Below are 17,682 nucleotides of genomic sequence, written 5' to 3'. Positions count from 1 at the left end.
TTTGTAGTATATATAAATGATTTGGAGGAAAATGTAACTGGTCTGATTAGTAAGTTTGCAGACGACACAAAGGTTGGTGGAATTGCGGATAGCGATGAGGACTGTGTGAGGATACAGCAGGATTTAGATTGTCTGGAGACTTGGGCGGAGAGATGGCAGATGGAGTTTAACCTGGACAAATGTGAGGTAATGCATTTTGGAAGGGCTAATGCAGGTAGGGAATATACAGTGAATGGTAGAACCCTCAAGAGTATTGAAAGTCAAAGAGATCTAGGAGTACAGGTCCACAGATCACTGAAAGGGGCTACACAGGTGGAGAAGGTAGTCAAGAAGGCATACGGCATGCTTGCCTTCATTGGCCGGGGCATTGAGTATAAGAATTGGCAAGTCATGTTGCAGCTATATAGAACCTTAGTTAGGCCACACTTGGAGTATAGTGTTCAATTCTGGTCGCCACACTACCAGAAGGATGTGGAGGCTTTAGAGAGGGTGCAGAAGAGATTTACCAGAATGTTGCCTGGTATGGAGGGCATAAGCTATGAGGAGCGATTGAATAAACTCGGTTTGTTCTCACTGGAACGAAGGAGGTTGAGGGGCGACCTGATAGAGGTATACAAAATTATGAGGGGCATAGACAGAGTGGATAGTCACAGGCTTTTCCCCAGGGTAGAGGGGTCAATTACTAGGGGGCATAGGTTTAAGGTGAGAGGGGCAAAGTTTAGAGTAGATGTACGAGGCAAGTTTTTTACGCAGAGGGTAGTGGGTGCCTGGAACTCACTACCGGAGGAGGTAGTGGAGGCAGGGACGATAGGGACATTTAAGGGGCATCTTGACAAATATATGAATAGGATGGGAATAGAAGGATACGGACCCAGGAAGTGTAGAAGATTGTAGTTTAGTCGGGCAGTATGGTCGGCACGGGCTTGGAGGGCCGAAGGGCCTGTTCCTGTGCTGTACATTTCTTTGTTCTTTGTATAAGAACATAGGAATTAGGGGCAGGAGTAGGCATTCAGTCCCTTGATCCCGCTCCGCCATTCAGTACAATCACGGCTGATCTCCTCTCAGCCTCAACTCCACTTTCCTGCCTGTTCTTCATAACCCTTCAACCCATTGCTAATCAAAAATCAGTCTCTCACCTCCTTAAATTTACTCAATGTCCCGGCGTCTGGTACAATGAATTCCATGTTTCTCCTCATCTCTGTTTTAAATCTGCTACCCCTTATTCTAAAACTGTGACCTCTCATTTTAAATTGCCCCATAAGAGGAAGCATCCACTCGATGTCCACTTGGTCTATATCTTTTATCATCTTATATAACTCAATTCGAATTCCAATCATCTCCTAAACTCTGGACAGTATAGGCCTAAACTGCTCAATGTCTCTTCGTAAGACAAATCCCTCATCCCCGGAATCAATCTAGTGAACCTCCTCTGAACTGCCTCCAATGCCACTACATCTTTCCTCAAATAAGGGGACCAAAACTGTGCACGGTGTTCCAGGTGCAGTTTCACCAATGCTTTGCACAGTTGCAGCAATACCTCCCTACTTTTATACTATATTCCTTCAGCTTTAAAGGCCAAATCCCATTTGCCTTCCTTATTACCTGCTGTACCTGTATATTAGTTTTCTACAATCCATTCACAAGGACATCCAGATCCCTCTGCATCAAAGCACTGTGAGGTTTCCCTCCATTTCGATAAGTTAGACTGACTTCTAGTTCTCCAGTTCATGTATCATTTCTCACACCAGCACAGATCCCTCTCTTTACTAGCGAAGCTACACCACCTTGTTCACCTTCCTGTCTATCCTTACGAAATACTGAGTACCCTTGGATATTCAATTCCCAGACCAGGGGCGGGATTCTGCGGGAATCGGCGGGGCAGGTAACTCCGGCGCGAAGGAGTGGCGTGAACCACTGCAGCGACGGGCCGCCCCAAAGGTGCGGAATCCTCCTCACCGTCAGGGGCTAGGCCGGCGCCGGAGTGGTTTGCGCCGCGCCGGCTGGTCGGGAAGGGGCTTGGCGCCATGCCAACCGGCGCCGAAGGACCTCCGCCAGCCGGTGCGAGTTGGCGCATGCGCGAGCGCCAGCGTGTGCTGGCATCATCCCAGCGCATGCGGAGGGGGTGTTCATCTCCGCATGGGCCATCGCAGAGGACCACAGCAGCCAACACGGAAGAATAGAGTGCCCCCACGGCACAGGCCCGCCCGCGGATCGGTGGGCCCCGATCGTGGGCCAGGCCACCATGGGGGCACATCCCGGGGCCAGATCCCGCCCCCACCCGAGAACACCAGAGGCCGCCCGCGCAGCCAGGTCCCGCTGGCAAATACCTGGTGTAATATACACCGGCGGGACAGGCCAAAAACGGGCGGCCACTTGGCCCATCGCGGGCCGGAGAATCACCGGGGTGGCCGCTGCCAGCGGACGCCGACAGGCGCGGCACTATTCCCGCCCCCGCAAAATCCCCGGCGCCAGAGAATTCGGCACCAGGCGGGGGCAGTATTCACACCGCCCCCCCCCCCCCCCCGGCGATTCTCCCACCCGGTGGGGGGTTGGAGAATCCCGCCCCTGGGTCTCCTTGTAACCACTCAGTGCAAAAAACAGCAGCTGTTCTGAGAGAGTGAGCCATGAAGCAGCAGAAGTCTAGGAAGCCCATACTGAATGGCAGTTTAGAGAGCCAGAAAGAGCCAATAAAACAGCAAGAAGTTTTGGAGAGAGACCATAAAACTCTGGGAGTTCAGTTAGTGAGAGCTCATAAAATAAAGGGAATTTGTAATGAAACTGACGCAGCAGTGGGAGTTCAGAAAAAGTGAGCCAATAACACACCAGTTTCACAGAGAGCCCATAAAGCAGGGGAATTTAGAGAGAGAGCCCATAAAACAGTGGGTTTTCAGAGAGCGATACCATTAAACAATGGAGTTTGGTAAGAGAAAGAGAACTGTAGCACCGTCAATATGACGCGAGGCAGGTTGAGGTAATGTCAATTGAAGGCTTTATTAAGCAGAACTTTATCCCCAGCAGCGTGGTTACAGAATGCAGCTGCTGAGGGAAATGGAGGGAAAACTGGGTTCTTATACCGGCATTTCTGGGTGGAGTCCAGTAGGTGGCAGATCCTATCAGGACCTGGCATCCCTCCACCAATAGCCTGTCGACACGTGGTGTACCGTATTACCCCTAATACATACCACCACATTCACCCCTTGTTGAAAAAAAAAACCCGGCGGGATGGTGGTTCGCATGGTTTTAGGGGTTTACAGAGTCGGTACTGTGCCGTAACTTTGAACAAAACGCAAAATTACCGCTTCAACTGGGCCAACGGGCCAAACAGGGTCGGCATGATGCCATAATTATAACAAGACACAATAACTGAAAACTGGGCCAACGGGCCAAACAGGGTCGGTATGATGCCATAACTATAACAAGACACAATAACTGAAAACGTTGAGATAAAGTGATTCGAGGAGCCGGATGGGCGCCCTGGTCGTCCTTTCCGATCGTCTCAGGCGTGGTGGTGATGGCGCTGGCTCGAGTCCCGTCGACTCTGGGAGCATAGCGCTGTCCCCTGTGTCCTTACTCCTGGGCGGGTCTGGGAGGAGAACCGAACCCCCCAGGAAGGGGGTGGCTGCGGGATGAACCGGCGGGAGCGAGGAGGTGGTGATTGGCGTGGGGGGGGGGGGGGGAAGTGGGTAGCTCCGGCGGACGCCAGATCTTGCAGGGAGACCGTGTCCTGTCGGCCATCGGGGTACTCCACATAGGCGTATTGCGGGTTGGCGTGAAGGAGATGCACCCGTTCCACCAACGGATCTGACTTGTGCGCCCGCACATGTTTCCGGAGCAGAATGGGTCCCGGAGCTGCTAGCCAGGTCGGAAGTGGCGTTCCAGAGGAGGACTTCCTAAGAAAGAGGAGGAGGCGCTCGTGAGGCGTTTGATTCGTGGTGGCGCACAGCAGGGACCGGATAGAGTGAAGGGCATCCTAGACCGGAGGGCCAGCAGGACGGCCTTCCAGACCGTTCCATTCTCCCTTTCTACCTGCCAGTTCCCCCGGAGGTTGTAACTGGTCGTCCTGCTCGAGGCGATGCCCCTGCTGAGCAGGAATTGACGCAGTTCGTCACTCATAAAGGAGGACCCCCTGTCGCTATGGATATAGTCGGGGAAACCGAACAGTGTAAAAATGGTACCGAGGGCTTTAATGACCATGGACGCTGTCATGTCGGGGCAGGGGATGGCGAAAGGGAAACGGGAGTATTCGTTCAGGAAGTACGCGTTGCGATCGGAGGAGGGGAGGGGGCCTTTGAAATCCAAACTGAGGCGTTCAAAGGGTCGAGAAGCCTTAACCAGGTGCGCTCTATCTGGCCTGAAAAAGTGCGGTTTGCACTCAGCGCAGATCTGGCAGTTTCTGGTGACTGTTCGGACGTCCTCGACGGAGTAAGGGAGGTTGCGGGCCTTAAGGAAGTGGTAGAAACGAGTGACCCCCGGGTGGCAGAGGTCCTTGTGGAGGGCTTGTAGACGGCCAACTTGTACATTGGCACGTGCCGCGAGATAGGGCATCGAATGGCTCGTTCAGCTTTCCGGGACGATACAAGATCTCATAATTGAAGGTGGAGAGTTCGATCCTCCACCGCAAGATCTTGTCGTTCTTGATCTTGCCCCGCTGTGCATTATCAAACATGAAGGCAACCGACCGTTGGTCACTGAGGAGTGTGAATCTCCTACCGGCCAGGTAATGCCTCCAGTGTCGCATAGCTTCCACTATTGCATGTGCCTCCTTTTCCACTGAGGAGTGGCGGATTTCTGAAGTGTGGAGGGTTCGGGAGAAGAAGGCCACGGGTCTGCCTGCTTGCTTGAGGGTGGCCGCCAGAGCTACATCCGATGCGTCGCTCGCGACCTGGAAGGGGAGGGACTTGTCGATGGCGCGCATCGTGGCCTTTGCGATATCCGCTTTGATGCGGCTAAAGGCCTGGCATGCCTCTGTCGTCAGGGGAAAAGTAGTGGACTGGATTAGTGCACGGGACCTGATGGGATTTATCCTAGGATTCTCTGGGAGGCCAGGGAAGAGATTGCTGGACCTTTGGCTTTGATTTTTATGTCATCATTGGCTACAGGAATAGTGCCAGAGGACTGGAGGATAGCAAATGTGGTCCCTTTGTTCAAAAAGGGGAGCAGAGACAACCCCGGCAACTATAGACCGGTGAGCCTCACGTCTGTAGTGGGTAAAGTCTTGGAGGGGATTATAAGAGACAAGATTTATAATCATCTAGATAGGAATAATATGATCAGGGATAGTCAGCATGGCTTTGTGAAGGGTAGGTCATGCCTCACAAACCTTATTGAGTTCTTTGAGAAGGTGACTGAACAGGTAGACGAGGGTAGAGCAGTTGATGTGGTGTATATGGATTTCAGCAAAGCGTTTGATAAGGTTCCCCACGGTAGGCTATTGCAGAAAATACGGAGGCTGGGGAATGAGGGTGATTTAGAGATGTGGATCAGAAATTGGCTAGCTGAAAGAAGACAGAGGGTGGTGGTTGATGGGAAATGTTCAGAATGGAGTTCAGTCACAAGTGGAGTACCGCAAGGATCTATTCTGGGGCCGTTGCTGTTTGTCATTTTTATCAATGACCTAGAGGAAGGCACAGAAGGGTGGGTGAGTAAATTTGCAGACGATACTAAAGTCGGTGGTGTTGTCGATAGTGTGGAAGGATGTAGCAAGTTACAGAGGGATATAGATAAGCTGCAGAGCTGGGCTGAGAGGTGGCAAATGGAGTTTAATGTAGAGAAGTGTGAGGTGATTCACTTTGGAAGGAATAACAGGAATGCGGAATATTTGGCTAATGGTAAAGTTCTTGGAAGTGTGGATGAGCAGAGGGATCTAGGTGTCCATGTACATAGATCCCTGAAAGTTGCCACCCAGGTTGATAGGGTTGTGAAGAAGGCCTATGGAGTGTTGGCCTTTATTGGTAGAGGGATTGAGTTCCGGAGTCGGGAGGTCATGTTGCAGCTGTACAGAACTCTGGTACGGCCGCATTTGGAGTATTGCGTACAGTTCTGGTCACCGCATTATAGGAAGGACGTGGAGGCTTTGGAGCGGGTGCAGAGGAGATTTACCAGGATGTTGCCTGGTATGGAGGGAAAATCTTATGAGGAAAGGCTGATGGACTTGAGGTTGTTTTCGTTGGAGAGAAGAAGGTTAAGAGGAGACTTAATAGAGGCATACAAAATGATCAGGGGGTTGGATAGGGTGGACAGTGAGAGCCTTCTCCCGCAGATGGAAATGGCTGGCATGAGGGGACATAACTTTAAACTGAGGGGTAATAGATATAGGACAGAGGTCAGAGGTAGGTTCTTTACGCAAAGAGTAGTGAAGCCGTGGAATGCCCTACCTGCTACAGTAGTGAACTCGCCAACATTGAGGGCATTTAAAAGTTTATTGGATAAACATATGGATGATAATGGCATAGTGTAGGTTAGATGGCTTTTGTTTCGGTGCAACATCGTGGGCCGAAGGGCCTGTATTGCGCTGTATTGTTCTATGTTCTATGTTCTACGGGCCTTGTCTGCGTACTGGGGGACCCACTGGGCGTAATAAGAAAAGCCCAGGCAACGTTTCAGGGCTTTGGCACAGTGGGGGAGAGGGAACTCCATGAGGGGGCGCATGCGTTCAGGGTCGGGGCCTATCACTCCATTACGCACTACGTAGCCCAGGATGGCTAGACGATCGGTGCGGAACACGCATTTTTCTTTGTTGTAAGTGAGGTTCAGGGCGTGAGCGGTCTGGAGGATTTTTTGGAGATTGGCGTTGTGGTCCTGCTGGTCGTGGCCGCAGATGGTGACGTTGTCGAGATACGGGAACGTGGCCCGTAAACCGTGCTGGTCAACACATCGGTCCATCTCTCGTTGGAAGACCGAGGCTCCGTTCGCGACGCCGAATGGAACCCTTAAAAAGTGGTATAACCGCCCGTCTGCTTCGAAGGCAGTATAGTTGCGGTCACCGGGACGGATGGGGAGCTGGTGGTAGGCGGACTTGAGGTCCACAGTGGAAAAGACCTTGTACTGTGCAATCCGATTGACCATGTCGGATATGCCGGGGAGAGGGTACGCATCTAGCTGCGTGTACCTGTTGATGGTCTGACTATAGTCGATGACCATCCTCTGTTTCTCCCCGGTCTTAACAACTTCCACCTGGGCTCTCCAGGGACTGTTGCTAGCCTGGATGATGCCTTCCTTCAGCAGCCTCTGGACTTCGGACTGGATAAATGCTCGGTCCTGGGCGCTGTACCGTCTGCTCCTTGTGGCGACGGGTTTGCAATCCGGGGTGAGGTTCGCAAACAAGGAAGGCGGTTCAACCTTGAGAGTCGCGAGCCCGCAGACAGTCAGTGGGGGTATAGGGCCGCCAAATTTAAATGTTAAGTTCTGGAGGTTGCATTGGAAGGGTGGGCGCACAGAGATGGGGGAGGACATACAGCCGGTAATTTCGGAACTCCCTCCCCTGCACCGTTAGGTTAGCGATGCAGAACCCCGTGATCTGAACGGAGTGGGATCCCGCCGCCAGGCAAATTTTCTGGGTGCTTGGCCGAATTACGAGGCAACAGCGCCTTACCGTGTCCGGATGAATGAAGCTCTCCGTGCTCCCAGAGCCGATAAGACACGGCGTCTCATAGCCATTCACTAGGGCTGTAGTGGTTGCAGTCTGGAGCGTCCGGGGCCGCGACTGGTCGAGGGTCGTCGAAGCCAGACGTGGTTGTTGAAGTTGAGCATCGTAATCAGGCAGTATGTGGCCGTCTGTGTCGGGGTCCTTCAGCCAAGATGGCGGCGTTCACGGATCGATCGCGGTCGGATTTGGACAAAATGGCGGCTCCCATCTCTCCCTCATGGCGTCCGGGGTCCAAAATGGCGGCGTACGTTGGTCACATGTGGATCGCTGGGTCTGTTGTCCCGTTTCTTCCCCGGAGATAGCGGCGACCCCGCGGGACTTGCGCACCATCACGTAGTGGCCCTTCTTCCCGCAGCTTTTGCAGGTAGCCGCGGGGGCCGGGCAGCGCTGCCGAGGGTGTTTCGGCTGGCCGCAAAAATAGCAGCGGGGCCCCCCGGTTGGTCTGGTGTTTTGGCCGCGCAGGTTTGCGGGGGTGGGGGGGGGTGTCGGAGAGTTGACCGCAGCGGGGGGGGGGGGGGGGGGTCCACGGAGCCCAAGGGGCTGTAGTGCGGTCGGGGGCGTAGGCGCGGGTGTTACGCGAGGCCACATCGAGGGATGCCACCAGGGCCCGAGCTTCTGTAAGTCCCAGAGATTCTTTCTCCAGAAGCCTCTGGCGGATCTGGGAAGAGGCCAAACCTGCCACATACGCATCGCGGACCAGGAGCTGTGTGTGTTCATTCGCTGTTACCGCCGGGCAGTTGCAGTTTCGACCCAGGATCTGCAAGGCGTTATAAAACTCGTCCAGCGATTCCCCCGGAAATTGCCGTCGTGTGGCGAGCTGGTAGCAAGCAAAAACCTGGTTGACGGGCCGGATGTAGCTATCCTTCAGCGCGGCGATGGCACCGGTGAAACCGTCCTCGTCCTCGATAAGGGAGTAGACGTCAGGACTCACCCTGGAATAGAGGACCTGCATCTTTTGTTCGTCTGTCGGTGTGCCGAGGGCTGTTCAGAGGTAGCCCTCAAAGCATGCCATCCAGTGCTTGAAGATAGGGGCTGAGTTAGCTGCTTGGGGTGCGATGCGCAGGCACTCCGGGGTGATTCGGAGCTCCATGTTCCCACGTCGTTTTCTTCAATTTAAATTCTGCTTAATAAATTGTAGCACCGTCAATATGACGCGAGGCAGGTTGCGGTAATGTCAATTGAAGGCTTTATTGAGCAGAACTTTATCCCAGCAGCGTGGTTACAGAATGCAGCTGCTGAGGGAAATGGAAGGAAAACTGGGTTCTTATACCTGCATTTCTGGGTGGAGTCCAGTAGGTGGCAGATCCTATCAGGACCTGGCATCCCTCCACCAATAACGTGTCGACACGTGGTGTACCGTATTACCCCTAATACATATAAGCACATAAAACGGGGAGTTGAGAGAAAGAGAGCCCATAAATCAACTGGAGTCTGGAGACAGCAAGCACTTAAAGTAGTTGGAGTTTGGTGCGAGAGAGAAACCATAAAATAGTTGGAGTTTGGAGAGAGCCACTCAAACACTGGATGCTGGATTCTCCGTTTCAGCGGCCAAGTGCCGGCTGGAATGGAGAATTTGCATGAGTTCTGCGGAGAAATAATAGACGCCGACCCCTCACCGATTTCGGACCAGTGAGGGGCTAGCAGCGACGCCAGGTGAAACTCCCGTCTCCCGCACCAAAAACAGCCGGAGAATGGCCGGGCCCCTGGCCACACATGCGCACACGACGGCCGTGCACAGACCATCCCTGCCATCTGCAACCCCACGGGATATCACCCACCAGTCCCACCGGCCCTCACGGAAGCCCACTCGGCCAAGTGTAGCGGCGCGGGACATAGTCCGCAGTCGCCATGCTGGGTTGCCGATCGCTGAGACCTCGTGTGCTGAGCGGTCAGGAACTCGACCCATCGGGGGGAGCATCGTGGATGGGCCTGCCGATGACCCACCAATGCTGTTGCAAAGTGATTACGCGATTTTGCAGGAGGCGGAGCATGGCTGACCGGCGTCAAACTGTCGCCAGCCCCAATTTGGGCGTCAGACTGGATTCTCCACCGGATTGTTGATTACAAACTTGGCATCGGGCATCGGAGAATCCTGCCCTGGGAGTTTGGAGAGAGAGACCTCAAAGCAACAGGAGTTTGGAGAGAGCCCAGGAAACAGTGGGAGCTTGGAGAGAAAGCCCTTAATGCAGTGAGCTGGGACAGAGAGCCCTTAACACAGTGGGAGTTTGGAGAGAGAGAGCCCTTAACACAGTGGGAGCTTGGAGAGAAAGCCCTTAATGCAGTGAGCTTGGAGAGAGAGCCCTTAACACAGTGGGAGCTTGGAGAGAGAGAGAGCCCTTAACACAGTGGGAGCTTGGAAAGAGAGCCCTGAATGCAGTGGGAGCTTGGAGAGAGAGCCCTGAATGCAGTGGGAGCTTGGGGAGAGAGCCCCTAATGCAGTGGGAGCTTGGCAAGAGAGAGCCTTAATGCAGTGGGAGCTTGGCAAGAGAGAGCCTTAATGCAGTGGGAGCTTGATGAGAGAGAGCCCTTAACACAGTGGGAGCTTGGAGAGAGAGCCCTTAACGCAGTGGGAGGTTGTAGAGAGAGCCCTCAACACAGTGGGAGGTTGTAGAGAGAGCCCTTAACACAGTGGGAGCTTGAAGAGAGAGCCCTTAACGCAGTGGGAGATTGGAGAGAGAGCCCTTAACGCAGTGGGAGTTTGGAGAAGGAGCCCTTAACGCAGTGAGAGCTTGAAGAGAGAGCCCTTAACGCAGTGGGAGGTTGTAGAGAGAGCCCTTAACACAGTGGGAGGTTGTAGAGAGAGCCCTTAACACAGGGGGAGCTTGGAGAGAGAGCCCTTAATGCAGTGGGAGCTTGGAGAGAGAGCCCTTAATGCAGTTTGAGCTTGGCAAGAGAGAGCCTTAATGCAGTGGGAGCTTGGAGAGAGAGAGAGCCCTTAACACAGTGGGAGCTTGGAGAGAGAGCCCTTAACGCAGTGGGAGGTTGGAGAGAGAGCCCTTAACACAGTGGGAGATTGGACAGAGAGCCCTTAACGCAGTGGGAGCTTGGACAGAGAGCCCTTAATGCAGTGGGAGATTGGACAGAGAGCCCTTAACGCAGTGGGAGCTTGGACAGAGAGCCCTTAATGCAGTGAGCTGGGACAGAGAGCCCTTAACACAGGGGGAGATTGGACAGAGAGCCCTTAACGCAGTGGGAGTTTGGAGAGAAAGCCCTTAATGCAGTGAGCTTGGAGTGAGAGCCCTTAACACAGTGGGAGCTTGGAGAGAGAGAGAGCCCTTAACACAGAGGGAGCTTGGAGAGAGAGCCCTTAAAACAGTGGGAGCTTGGTGAGAGAGCCCTTAACACAGTGGGAGCTTGGAAAGAGAGCCCTGAATGCAGTGGGAGCTTGGAGAGAGAGCCCTTAATGCAGTGGGAGCTTGGGGAGAGAGAGCCCTTAACGCAGTGGGAGCTTGGAGAGAGAGCCCTGAATGCAGTGGGAGCATGGAGAGAAAGCCCTTAATGCAGTGAGTTTCGACAGAGAGCCCTTAACACAGTGGGAGCTTGGAGAGAGAACCCTTAATGCAGTGGGAGCATGGAGAGAGAGCCCTTAATGCAGTGGGAGTTGAGAGAGAGCCCTTAATGCAGTGGGAGTTGAGAGAGAGCCCTTAACACAGTGGGAGCATCGAGAGAGAGCCTGTGGTAATACCAGGTATTGCAGTACCTGAGAGGTGGATGACAATTGGCTAGACCCAGGAGTCTATCATTGGCCAATGCACATAGCTCCGACCTGAGAGGCGGAGTATAAGAACCAATGCCGTCCAAGCAGCCTTCCCTCTGTATCGAAGCTGCTGGGGAACAGTTCTAGCAGATTAAAGACAATTAGTTATGACTCACCTTGTCTCGAGAGTAATTGATTGCGCATCAGCGCCCTTAACACAGTGGGAGCTTGGTGAGAGAGCCCTTAACACAGTGGGAGCTTGGTGAGAGAGCCCTTAATGCAGTGGGAGCTTGGTGAGAGAGCCCTTAATGCAGTGGGAGCTTGGAGAGAGAGATCTTAATGCAGTGGGAGCTTTGGGAGAGAGAGCCCTTAATGCAGTGGGGGCTTGGAGAGAGAGCCCTTAACGCAGTGGAAGTTTGGAGAGAGATCCCTTAACACAGTGGGAGCTTGTAGTGAGAGCCCTTAACACAGTGGGAGCTTGGAGAGAGAGACCTGAACACAGTGGGAGCTTGGAGAGAGAGACCTGAACACAGTGGGAGCTTGGAGAGAGAGCCCTTAACACAGTGGGAGCTTGGAGAGAGAGCCCTTAACACAGTGGAAGTTTGGAGAGAGAGCCCTTAACACAGTGGGAGCTTGTAGTGAGAGCCCTTAACACGGTGGGAGCTTGGAGAGAGAGACCTTAATGCAGTGGGAGCTTGGAGAGAGAGCCCTTAACACAGTGGGAGCTTGGAGAGAGAGAGACCTTAATGCAGTGGGAGCTTGGAGCGAGAGACCTTAATGCAGTGGGAACTTGGAGAGAGAGCCCTTAACACATTGGGAGCTTGCAGAGAGAGACCTTAATGCAGTGGGAGCTTGGAGAGAGAGCCCTTAACACAGTGGGAGCTTGGAGAGAGAGACTGTCGCGCACAATGACTTACGCGAGACGAGAAGCGATGAAGTCTATCTCGGCTTTATTAAGCAAGACTTGTTCCCCAGCAGCTCAGTAACAGAATGAGGCTGCGGGGAGAACTCGAGCTCTTATACTCCGCCTTCAGGGCGGAGCCAGAAGTCGGCAGATGCAACCAGGACCCGGGACCTGTCAGCCAATAGCCTCTCGGCTTCACAGGTACCATATTACTCCTAATACATACCACCACATTCACCCCTTTTTAAAAAGGAACCCGGCGGTGTGGTGGTTCGCATGGTGGTAGAGGTTTACAAGGCTGTCCCTGGAACAAATTTCGAACTGTGGCTATACATATTTAGCCCAACATTTAGCTATGTACAAGTTTGTCAGAACTATTTACAATAAATTTGCTTTCTTGGTGTCACGCGGATTCCACGAGTTGAGCGGGCGGTCATGTTTTCCTCGTCGATCGCCTCAGCCCCGGTGGTGGTGCAGTTGCTGGCTCGGGCGCTGTCGTCTCCGGGAGCATTGCACTGTTTGTTCCTGTTTTACTCCTGGGCAGGCACGGGAGGAGGACCGATACCACCGGGAAGTCGTGGGGTGCGCCGGTCGCAGGGAGGGTTGATCGGTGTTGGGTGTGTGTGTGTGTTGCCGGTGGGCGCCAGGTCCCGCAGGGAGACCATGTCCTGTCGGCCGTCGGGGTACACCACATAGGTGTGCTGCGGGTTCGCGTGGAGAAGGTGAACCCTCTCGACCAACGGGTCCGATTTGTGCGCCCGCACATGTTTCCGGAGCAAAATGGGTCCTGGGGCTGCCAGCCAGGTCGGCAGCGACATTCCGGAGGAGGACTTCCTAGGGAAGACAAGGAGGCGCTCGTGAGGCGTTTGGTTAGTGGTGGTACACAGCAGCGACCGGATGGAGTGGAGAGCATCCGGGAGGACTTCCTGCCACCGGGAAACTGGGAGATCTCTGGACCGTAGGGCCAGTAGGACGGTCTTCCAGACCGTGCCGTTCTCCCTCTCTACTTGCCCATTCCCCCGGGGGTTGTAGCTGGTCGTCCTGCTCGAGGCAATGCCCTTGCTGAGCAGGAACTGACGCAGCTCGTCACTCATGAAGGAGGACCCCCTGTCGCTATGGATGTATGCGGGGAAGCCGAACAGTGTAAAGATGGTGCCCAGGGCTTTAATGACCATGGCCGCTGTCATGTCGGGGCAGGGAATTGCGAAGGGGAAATGGGAGTACTCGTCCACCACGTTTAGGAAGTATGCGTTGCGGTCGATGGAGGGGAGGGGCCCTTTGAAATCCAAACTGAGGCGTTCAAAGGGGCGAGAAGCCTTGATCAGGTGCGCTCTATCCAGCCTGAAAAAATGCAGTTTGCATTCTGCGCAGATGTGGCAGTTCCTGGTGACTGTACGGACATCCTCAATAGTGTAGGGGAGGTTGCGGGACTTTACAAAATGGTAGAATCGAGTGACCCCCTGGTGGCAGAGGTCCTCGTGGAGGGCTTGGAGGCAGTCTACTTGTGCGTTGGCACATCTGCTGCGGGATAGGGCATCGGACAGCTCGTTCAGCTTTCCGGGACGATACAAGATTTCATAGTTATAGGAGGAGAGCTCGATCCTCCACCGCAAGATCTTGTCATTCTTAATTTTGCCCCGCTGTGCATTATCAAACATAAAGGCTACCGACCGTTGGTCGGTGAGGAGAGTGAATCTCCTGCCGGCCAGGTAATGCCTCCAATGTCGCACAGCTTCCACTATGGCTTGGGCTTCCTTTTCCACTGAGGAGTGGCGGATTTCTGAGGTGTGGAGGGTCCGGGAGAAAAAGGCCACGGGTCTGCCCGCTTGGTTAAGAGTGGCCGCTAGAGCTACGTCGGAGGCGTCGCTCTCGACCTGGAAGGGGAGGGACTCGTCGATGGCGCGCATCGTGGCCTTTGCGATATCCGCTTTGATGCGGCTGAAGGCCTGGCGGGCCTCTGTCGACAGGGGGAAGGTAGTGGACTGTATTAGCGGGCGGGCCTTGTCTGCGTACTGGCGGACCCACTGGGCGTAATATGAAAAGAAGCCCAAGCAACGTTTCAGGGCTTTGGAGCAGTGGGGGAGGGGAAATTCCATGAGGGGGCGCATGCGTTCGGGGTCAGGGCCTATCACTCTATTGCACACTACGTATCCCAGGATGGCCAAACGGTTTGTGCGAAGGCTCAGGACGTTAGCGGTCTGGAGGCACTTTTGGAGGTTGGCGTCGTGGTCCTGCTGATCGTGGCCACAGATGGTTACATTGTCGAGATACGGGAACATGGCCTGAAACCCATGCTGGTCAACCATTCGGTCCATCTCCCGTTGGAAGACCGAGACCCCGTTCGTGATGCCAAATGGGATCCTTAGGAAATGGTATAGCCGCCCGTCTGCCTCGAAGGCGGTGTACTTGCGGTCACCTGGGCGGATGGGGAGCTGGTGGTATGCGGACTTGAGGTCCACGGTGGAAAAGACCTTGTACTGGGCAATCCGATTGACCATGTCGGATATGCGGGGGAGAGGGTACGCATCTAGCTGCGTGTACCTGTTGATGGTCTGACTATAGTCTACAACCATCCTTTGCTTCTCCCCGGTCTTCACAACTACCACCTGGGCTCTCCAGGGACTATTGCTGGCCTGGATTATGCCTTCCTTCAGCAACCGCTGGACTTCAGACTGGATAAACATCCGGTCCTAGGCGCTGTACCGTCTGCTCCTAGTGGCGACGGGTTTGCAATCCGGGGTGAGGTTTGCAAACAAGGACGGCGGTTTAACCTTGAGGGTTGCGAGGCCGCAGATAGTGAGTGGGGGTATTGGGCCGCCGAATTGGAATGTTAGGCTCTGGAGGTTACACTGGAAGTCTAATCCCAGTAATGTGGGCGCGCAGAGTTGGGGAAGGATGTAGAGCCTGTAGTTCTTAAACTCCCTCCCTTGCACCGTTAGGTTCGCGATGCAGAACCCTTTGATCTCCACTGAGTGGGATCCTGCAGCTAGGGAAATCTTTTGCGTGCTTGGATGGATGGACAGAAAACAGCGTCTTACTGTATCTGGGTGAATAAAACTTTCCGTGCTCCCGGAGTCGATCAAGCATGGCATCTCGTATCCGTTGACCAGCACCGTTGTTGTCGTCGTTTGGAGGGTCCGGGGCCGCAATTGATCCAGTGTCACCGAAGCCAGTCGTGGCAGTAGTGTCGCGTTGATTTCTTCGGACCCCGTGGAGCCATCTATGCTGGGGTCCTTTGTTGTCAACCAAGATGGTGGCATCCGTGAATGGCAAGCGGTCGGGGGTGGACAAAATGGCCCCCCCCATGAATCGCACATGGCTGGGGGGTCACAAAATGGCGGCGCCCATCCTCCCCTCGTGGTGTCCGGGACCCAAAATGGCGGCGCCCGCGGGTCGCACATGGGACGCTGGGGGGTTTGGGGGGTGTTTGGGATGTGTTGTCCTCATTCTACTCTGGGGATTGCGGCGATCTCCCGGGACCGACCGCATAATGGCCCTTTTTGCCGCAGCCTAGTAGCTGCGCGGGCCGGGCAGCGCTGCCGGGGGTGTTTCGCCTGCCCGCAAAAGTAGCAGCGGGCCTCCCTGGAATGGTCTGGCGCTCTAACCGCGTAAACTTGTGGGGGGGTGCCGGGGAGTCGGTCGCGACGGGGGCCAAACGAGCCCAAGGGGCTGCTGCGCGGTCGGGGCCGTAGGCGCGGGTGCTTTGGGAGGCCACATCAAGGGAGGCCGCAAGGGCCCCTGCCTCTGAGAGTCGTGGCGACTCTCTTTCTCAAAGTCTCTGACGAATTTGTGGAGAGTTCATACCTGCCACGAATGCGTCACGAATTAGCATGTCCATGTGCTCGATCGCGTTCACCGGCGGGCAGTTGCAGTTTCGTCCCAAAATCAGCAGCACGCCGTAGAATTCGTTGAGCGATTCTCCGGGAATTTGCCGTCTCGTCGCGAGTTGGTGGCGTGCGTAGACCTGGTTTACGGGCCGAATGTAGATGCCCTTCAGCAACGCGAGCGCCGTCGGGAAATCCTCCGCGTCTTCTATAGCGAGTAAATCTCCGGGCTTACCCTCGAATGCAGGACCTGCATTTTCTGCTCTTCCGTGATCCGGCCGGGGGCCGTTCGAAGGTAGCCTTCGAAGCATGCTAGCCAGTGTTTGAACACGGCCGCTGAGTTTGCTGCATGGGGGCTGATCCGCAGGCACTCCGGGGCGATCCGGAGCTCCATAGTCTTTTAAGCTCGCTTAATAAATTGTAGCGCTCATTGACTTACGCGAGACGAGAAGCGATGAAGTCTATCTGGGCTTTATTTAGCGAGACTTGTTCCCCAGCAGCTCAGTAAAAGAATGAGGCTGCGGGGAGAACTCGAGCTCTTATACTCCGCCTTCAGGGCGGAGCCAGAAGTCGACAGATCCAACCAGGACCCGGGACCTGTCAGCCAATAGCCTCTCGGTTTCACAGGTACCATATTACCCCTAATACATACCACCACAGAGACCTTAATGCAGTGGGAGCTTGGAGAGAGAGCCCTTAATGCAGTGGGAGCTTGGTGAGAGAGCCCTTAACACAGTGGGAGCTTCGAGAGAGAGCCCTTAACACAGTGGGAGCTTCGAGAGAGAGCCCTTAACACAGTGGGAGCTTGGAGAGAGAGACCTTAATGCAGTGGGAGCTTGGAGAGAGAGCTCTTAACACAATGGGGGCTTGGAGAGAGAGACCTTAATGCAGTGGGAGCTTGGCGAGAGAGCCCTTAACACAGTGGGAGCTTGGAGAGAGAGACCTTAATGCAGTGAGAGCTTGGAGAGAGAGCCCTTAATACAGTGGGAGCTTGGAGAGAGAGCCCTTATCACAATGGGGGCTTGGAGAGAGAGACCTTAATGCAGTGGGAGCTTGGAGAGAGAGCCCTTAATGCAGTGGGAGCTTGGCGAGAGAGCGCTTAATGCAGTGGGAGCTTGGAGAGAGAGCCCTTAATGCAGTGGGAGATTTGAGAGAGAGCCCTTAACACAGTGGGAGTTTGGAGAGAGAGACCTTAATGCAGTGGCAGCTTGGAGAGAGAGCCCTTAAAACAGTGGGAGCTTGGAGAGAGAGCCCTTAAAACAATGGGAGCTTGGAGAGAGAGACCTTAATGCAGTGGGAGCTTGGAGAGAGAGCCCTTAATGCAATGGGAGCTTGGAGAAAGAGCCCTTAAAACAGTGGGAGTTTGGAGAGCGAGCCCTTAATGCAGTGGGAATTTGGAGAGAGAGCCCTTAACACAGTGGGAGCTTGGCGAGAGAGAGCCCTGAACACAGTGGGAGCTTGGTGAGAGAGCCCTTAACACAGTGGGAGCTTGAAGAGAGAGCCCTTCACACAGTGGGAGCTTGGAGAGAGAGCCCTTAATGCAATGGGAGCTTGGACAAAGAGCCCTTAAAACAGTGGGAGTTTGGAGAGAGAGCCCTTAATGCAGTGGGAT

Source organism: Scyliorhinus torazame, chromosome 11, assembly GCF_047496885.1.
Source record: "Scyliorhinus torazame isolate Kashiwa2021f chromosome 11, sScyTor2.1, whole genome shotgun sequence".
NCBI classification, from domain to species: domain Eukaryota; kingdom Metazoa; phylum Chordata; class Chondrichthyes; order Carcharhiniformes; family Scyliorhinidae; genus Scyliorhinus; species Scyliorhinus torazame.
This window is presented reverse-complemented; position numbering follows the sequence as displayed.